This window comes from Squalius cephalus, assembly GCF_949319135.1.
Source record: "Squalius cephalus genome assembly, chromosome: 16".
NCBI classification, from domain to species: domain Eukaryota; kingdom Metazoa; phylum Chordata; class Actinopteri; order Cypriniformes; family Leuciscidae; genus Squalius; species Squalius cephalus.
This window is the reverse complement of record NC_137137.1, coordinates 3,362,996-3,368,995: the sequence shown is the minus strand read 5'-3', so window position 1 is coordinate 3,368,995 and position 6,000 is coordinate 3,362,996. Positions and strand designations below refer to the sequence as shown.

At 36.9% G+C, this 6,000-nt stretch overlaps 1 protein-coding gene across 10 annotated transcripts in view; it reads left to right on the top strand.

Moving 5' to 3' along the window:
- The first annotated feature begins 612 nt into the window (after positions 1–612).
- Positions 613–6,000, top strand: part of mtmr3 (myotubularin related protein 3) — a 35,147-nt gene continuing 29,759 nt past the window's right edge. For 7 of the 10 annotated variants that reach the window (XM_079896057.1, XM_079896064.1, XM_079896060.1 and 4 more), the window contains exon 1: positions 646–772. The gene's annotated coding sequence lies outside the window, so the exon portion shown is untranslated. Of the gene's footprint in view, positions 773–6,000 lie in introns of all 10 variants that reach the window. The other 3 variants (XM_079896065.1, XM_079896063.1, XM_079896061.1) reach the window with 1 other exon arrangement.

Here is a 6,000-nt window from a genome sequence, read left to right as displayed (position 1 = left end):
CTTTACATTGCCAAAGCATTGGTAACTTTAAATTACAGACACATTACAAACAAGTCCACTTGCATTAAAGCCCTTCTTGTCATTTCATGAATTTGAACCAATTTGAAAATATGAGAAAAGTGGAATTAAAGTGGCTAACGGTTATTTAATAATAAAGTGTGTGTCGGGTAGGGTTAGGGACAGGTGAAGGCCTTTATTGTCCCAATAAAGCAGTATTTATTTAATATAATTTTAACTCAATATGTTATTATTGCACAGGCCTAATGTTTTATAATGCAGGCCTACTAAAATACTGACGTGCAAATAGTATCTGACTACCATTTACACTTATTGCAAAGAAAATACATTTATTTGTACATGGTGTATCCTAAATGAATCTATCCCTATTTGCGCTTAGTGTAAATATTCCCACTAAACGGCACTTTCTCACTGTGATACGTTGTGTAGGTATGCAGGAACTGACTCAAAATAAACCTGAAAAATATGTACTGTAATTATTTATTTATTCATGTATATAAGCAGCATTACTTCCACTTCAAAGCTTGTTTACATATCCGCCCCTCCCCCACGGCGCGCTCGAACGTGATGACGCAATTTGCGCCGTGACGTCATGACGTCGGGGAGGCTGCGATGACGACGGGATTCCACAGTGGGACGGGCCGACTCTGCAAATGGCTACGAGGTGCAATTTGTCGATTTCTTCATCGTTAATCTCCTCTCCTGCGACTCGGAAGAAAGAGTATACCCGCTCTGCCTCGCAGGCTGCCTTCAGGTGAGTGAGCTGTGTCGTTTTAACCCGAGGTGCGGGTGTTTTTCGCCGTGTTTTGAGGCCTTATCTGAGGGGTCCGCCCTCTGCTCGCGACAACAACAACAACAGACGCCGAAACGGGCCTCGACTGAGGATACATTTATTAAATGCTTCACATGAGCTGTAAAAAAATCACCGTGGTTTAGAGGGTTGTGCTATTTAGTTGGTTTGATATACATTTGACCCCTGACAGGGGTAGAAATGCGGCCTTTTAGCTCAGTTTCTGTCGGTTACTTCGCTCGAGCTCCAGTCAGTGAAACAGCCGCCGCGCGACTGACTGACAGATCGAGCGCGAGCGCCTTACAACAGTTCACCATGGTAACCAGCTTTATGCAATTGATATTGCTATAAAACTGCCACGATTGCCAAGGAAAAGATAAGAAAATGATATAAACCGTTTACTGCAGTAGTGAGGCGATAACTATGGGTGCCATGGTGTAATGACTGTTATAGAAAAACAAAGCATTATGCATCATAAAGCAATATTTTCAGGTCATTTTTGTTACTTTTGTAACAATAACTGTCATGTTATCAGCATAATAACATATACTACAGTTGTTGTTACTACAGTACAAGTTCTGAAAGCTTCGCTTTTTGGAGGAGATCCTGTAATTATCATGACCTCACAGTTCTCTAATAATTATGGTATTTTGGTGGAGACTATGATTACTATGGCGTCATGAAAATGATGCTTTATGTGTCTCCGTAACATATTAATAATACTCATTTAATAAATTATGTGGACAGTTTTACTGTAGTAACAGCAATTTCCATGGAGAGACCATATTTTCCAGCAGAATGAATGGGACTTGTACTTCAGTTGCACTCTATACCCAGTAAACACAGTTTTACTGCAGTAACTACGGTGTTTTGAAGGGAATTTTCATGTGTTGGGTTTGTTTGTTTCTGTCAGATCCTCGTGGTGTTGGACGGGTAGATGATCCTTTGGCTCTCCTGCTCTTGTTTTGGTGTTGGGTTTCTCATGTGTGGTCAATCTGACTGACTCATGGTGTGACTCCGGGATAAAATGCATCTGGTTAAAGGTTAACTCTTCTGCTGAATGAGCACAAATGTATGACTTCCAAACTCAGCGGTGGATCAAACCCGAATCACTGACTGTGTGTTTTTGAGCCTGTTTGAGCGATCAATAGTAAACCAGAGTGACAGGAGGGCGAATGGTTGAGTTTATGAATGAACTCCAGCAATGCTGAGAGATAATAATAACAAACATCTGTTTCTGCTGTTTGTTTAAGCACAGCACACCCACAAATAAAGCATTTGGACAATTACGCCCTCCGAAAAAATGCCGTAAGCTGCAGAAGCTTTCACTTTTCTTCATCAGTTTTGAAGTCTTAATGTCTTTGGTGATTTGGTCTTTGGACTTGTTCCACTAAGGCTACGTTCTGACTGCAGGTAAATGTGGCACAAATCCGATTTTTCTGCTCACATGTGACTCCGATCTGTGTTTCTCATGACAGTGTGAACAGCACAAATCACATGGAAATTGATCTTTTAAATTCCAATTTGTGCCAATCCGTTCCAATCCGACACAGGACGGATGTTTTGCAGTGCGACCTCAGTCTGAACAGTCATATAGGAATTCATGCGATTTTCCCGTTTTTTTTCCCGGGACAGTCCCGTATTTCAGATCTATTTTTAGGGTCCCGACTTATTATGAAAAAAAAAAATCATGCTTTGTCCTGTATTTCTTCTTTACTAAATTGTCTTTGCAGGGTGATTGTAGGGCAGTGCGATATAGCTAAAAAAATTATCACAATGTAATGTTTCATATAGATAATTAATTATTGACATTTTTTATAACCTTTTTTTTTTTTTTAAAGACAAGTAGAAAAGTTTGAATTTAAACCACTGTTTTTTTTGTTTGTTTTTTTATCCACATTATTAAGGCAAACAACAAATTATATTAATTTTAGCAGTCAAAAAATAAAATGTAAACAAAAATAAAGTTCAGTTCATCTTCGGAACACAAATTAAGATAATCAGCGCAGCGCTTCTGGGTTGTACGTCAGAACGGAGGCTCACTATTGGCCGACGCTGGTCATGTGTGTGATGCGTGTGATTCTGGCCAATAGTGAGCCTCCGTTCTGACAGAAGCGCTGTGCTGATTATCTTAATTTGTGTTCTGAAGATGAACGAAAGTCTTGCAGGGTTGGAACAACATGAGGGTATGGAAGCTTGTTTCCGCCACAGAATAAAACATTTTAAATGATAATTGCGACTTTTTATCTCACAATTGCGAGTTTACATCTCGCAATTCTGACTTTATTTCTCAGAATTGCGAGATATAAAGTCGCAATTGCGTGTTATAAAGTCAGAATTCCAAGATATAAAGTCAGAATTGCGTGAAATAAAGTTGCAATTGCATCTTATAAAGTCAGAATTGCGTGAAATGAAGTCGCAATTGCGTCTTATAAAGTCAGAATTCCAAGATATAAAGTCAGAATTGCGTGAAATAAAGTTGCAATTGCATCTTATAAAGTCAGAATTGCGTGAAATGAAGTCGCAATTGCGTCTTATAAAGTCAGAATTCTGACTTTTTTTTTCTCGCAATTGCGACTTTATATCACGCAATTCTGACTTTATAATACGCAATTGGGAGATATAAAGTCAGAATTGCATGATATAAAGTCGCAATTGCGTGTTATAAAGTCAGAATTGTGAGATATAAACTATTCTGAGGTAAAAAAAAAAAAAAAGTCTGTCTTTTTTTCCCCCCTTAGAATTGGACTTTATATCTCACAATTGTGAGTTTATATCTCACAATTCTGAGAAAAGATGTCAGAATTGTGAGATATAAACTCACAATTATGTGTTATAAAGTCAGAATTGCGAGAAAAAAAGTCGCAATTATCTTTTAAAATGTTTTATTCAGTGGCGGAAACAAGCTTCCATATGAGGGTGAGTTACTACTGACCAAATTTTCATTTTTGGGTGAAGTAACCCTTTAAGAAAAAAGAACTCAATGCAGTATCGCTCTGAATGACACACACCAGAATCTCTCTGAGACAGCGCGTGCAATCCCAAATTCAGTTTCCTTTGCACCTGAATGGTGAAATACAGACCACATTTGTTAAAATGCCCATCATGTGGAGTACATATCTCACGTAAATACAGTCGGTTCTGGCTTAAGTGAACGTAAACAGCTTGGTGAAAACCGGCTAGGCTCTATGTCATTATTAGATCCTAGAGTTCTGTCTTAAGTGAAAGCAGCCTAAAATATCTGTCTGTGTCATTAATGTAAATCAAACAACAAAAGATGAAATAAGATGAAATAAAACCTACTGTACCTGAAAAATGTAGTTTATTTAGATCTTGTTTTATAATTTGATTCTTTGTTCTTTTTCCTGTCCCGTGAGAAATCTGGTCACCCGGCTTACTTTTACGTCACTCTAGATAGATAGTCATCACGATTCTGCTCTCATGCGCATCATTTCAAATATTTGACATACCTGACGTTATCAAGACAGTTGTGAAAGGTATTCAGTGGAAGGACAGTGATGTGTCAGAACTCAGAAGTATTACAGTGACAATTAGGGCTGCACGATATTGAAGAAAAATGCGATAACTCACTAAATAATGCGATAATGCTTAAAGTGTATAAAATAAACTTAAATTATCTTTAAAATATATTTAAAATTATATAAACGTTTCACATTCTTTTTGTGACTAGAAAACATCCCTACAACTTCTGAAAGTGAACAGCAGTGTTTTACTGTAGCGTAAGAAGAGTTATTTTAAGGGTTAAGGGTTCAGGAAGGCCTACATTAGGTTTATTTAACAACAGAAACTGAATAATCAAAGGTACAATTATATTTAATTCATACCGTGAAAACTAAGCAGTTTAGTTTTCACTGTATGAATGAAATATTTATTGATTCTTATTAAAGTGCTGCGTGACGTCTTTTTATCGTTCTTTTGCTTTTATCGTCCATAATCTGATATTGGCCACATTTAAAACAATACAATGCAAAATGATTATGTATTCATTCAGGCATTTTGAATGTCCAAATACTGATTGGAGCCATTGTATATTTTCCTGTCTTGCAAGTTTTGTTTATTTCCCACCGTTGCTGAATCTCCAGCACCACAGCAAATGAAATCACACTTTATTAAAGTTAGATAAAAAGGCTGTGTGCCACAAAATAATGGCACTAAAAAAATGCTATGCATGCTAAATAAATTCACGTTTAGTTTTTTTCCCATTTATTTATTTCCAGTTCCAGTCAAATGATAAATGTGTTTATATAACACATTCTTAGAAATCGAAATGATTGTTTCTAGTTAAAATATTGACAGCAAAATATAAACGTGCCATTCATGAATGTGCCCTTTGACATGGTACAATAAGGAGGAGTAGCGTTAGGTAATCGCTGGTTGATGTTTTAGTAAAATGAAACTGAATCAGTCCCAACGGTGGTTCAGGAATGAGAACACACAGTGCAGATTGACCTTTGGGACAGTAAGAGTGACACCTGAGAAGGAAAGAAAAATACTGAATGATTCTTCTGTCCACCTGCAGTCAGTTGACCTGAAAGTAAGTGGAGAATTCTCCAGAAAGCCGTTGTTTCTGAATACCCAACACTGCCTGAAACTTGTTTTGCTTTTGGATACAGACCAGTTTGAGAATGGTTTGGCACTCCACAAAACTAAGGCCGTTTTTTAGCCAGCTGAAAACGCTAGGTACTCTGCCGAAAACTAGAGATGCACCGATTGATCGGCTGGTGACCGGAATTGGCCGATTTTCACGTGATCGGCCATGACCGGCGACGAGTCTATTTTTGCTGCTGCTCACGCTCAATTAAAGTGAAAGCACACTTTTGATGGACAAAATAAGTAGGCTATTAATTCACACAAAAAGTGCCCAAAATGCACAGAATTTGCATGTGTGTTTTAACAAGAAGTAGGGTATGTCCGTAATAATCAATCAATAATATTTATAGAAAATGTACCCATTTAAACTCATTTTTATTATTCAGTTTGGGTAAAAAAATACTATATGGTGTTAAAAATATGGTGTTAAAAAAATAAAAAAATGAGTAAACTAGTCAGAATATACAGTATAAGCTTTCTTTTAGTTTAATTTTAATTAACTTTTAATTTCCCATACCAGGAGTAATTTATATAGTTCCATTTTATAATGATTATCTGTTCAAAAAATTTCTATGCAAAAT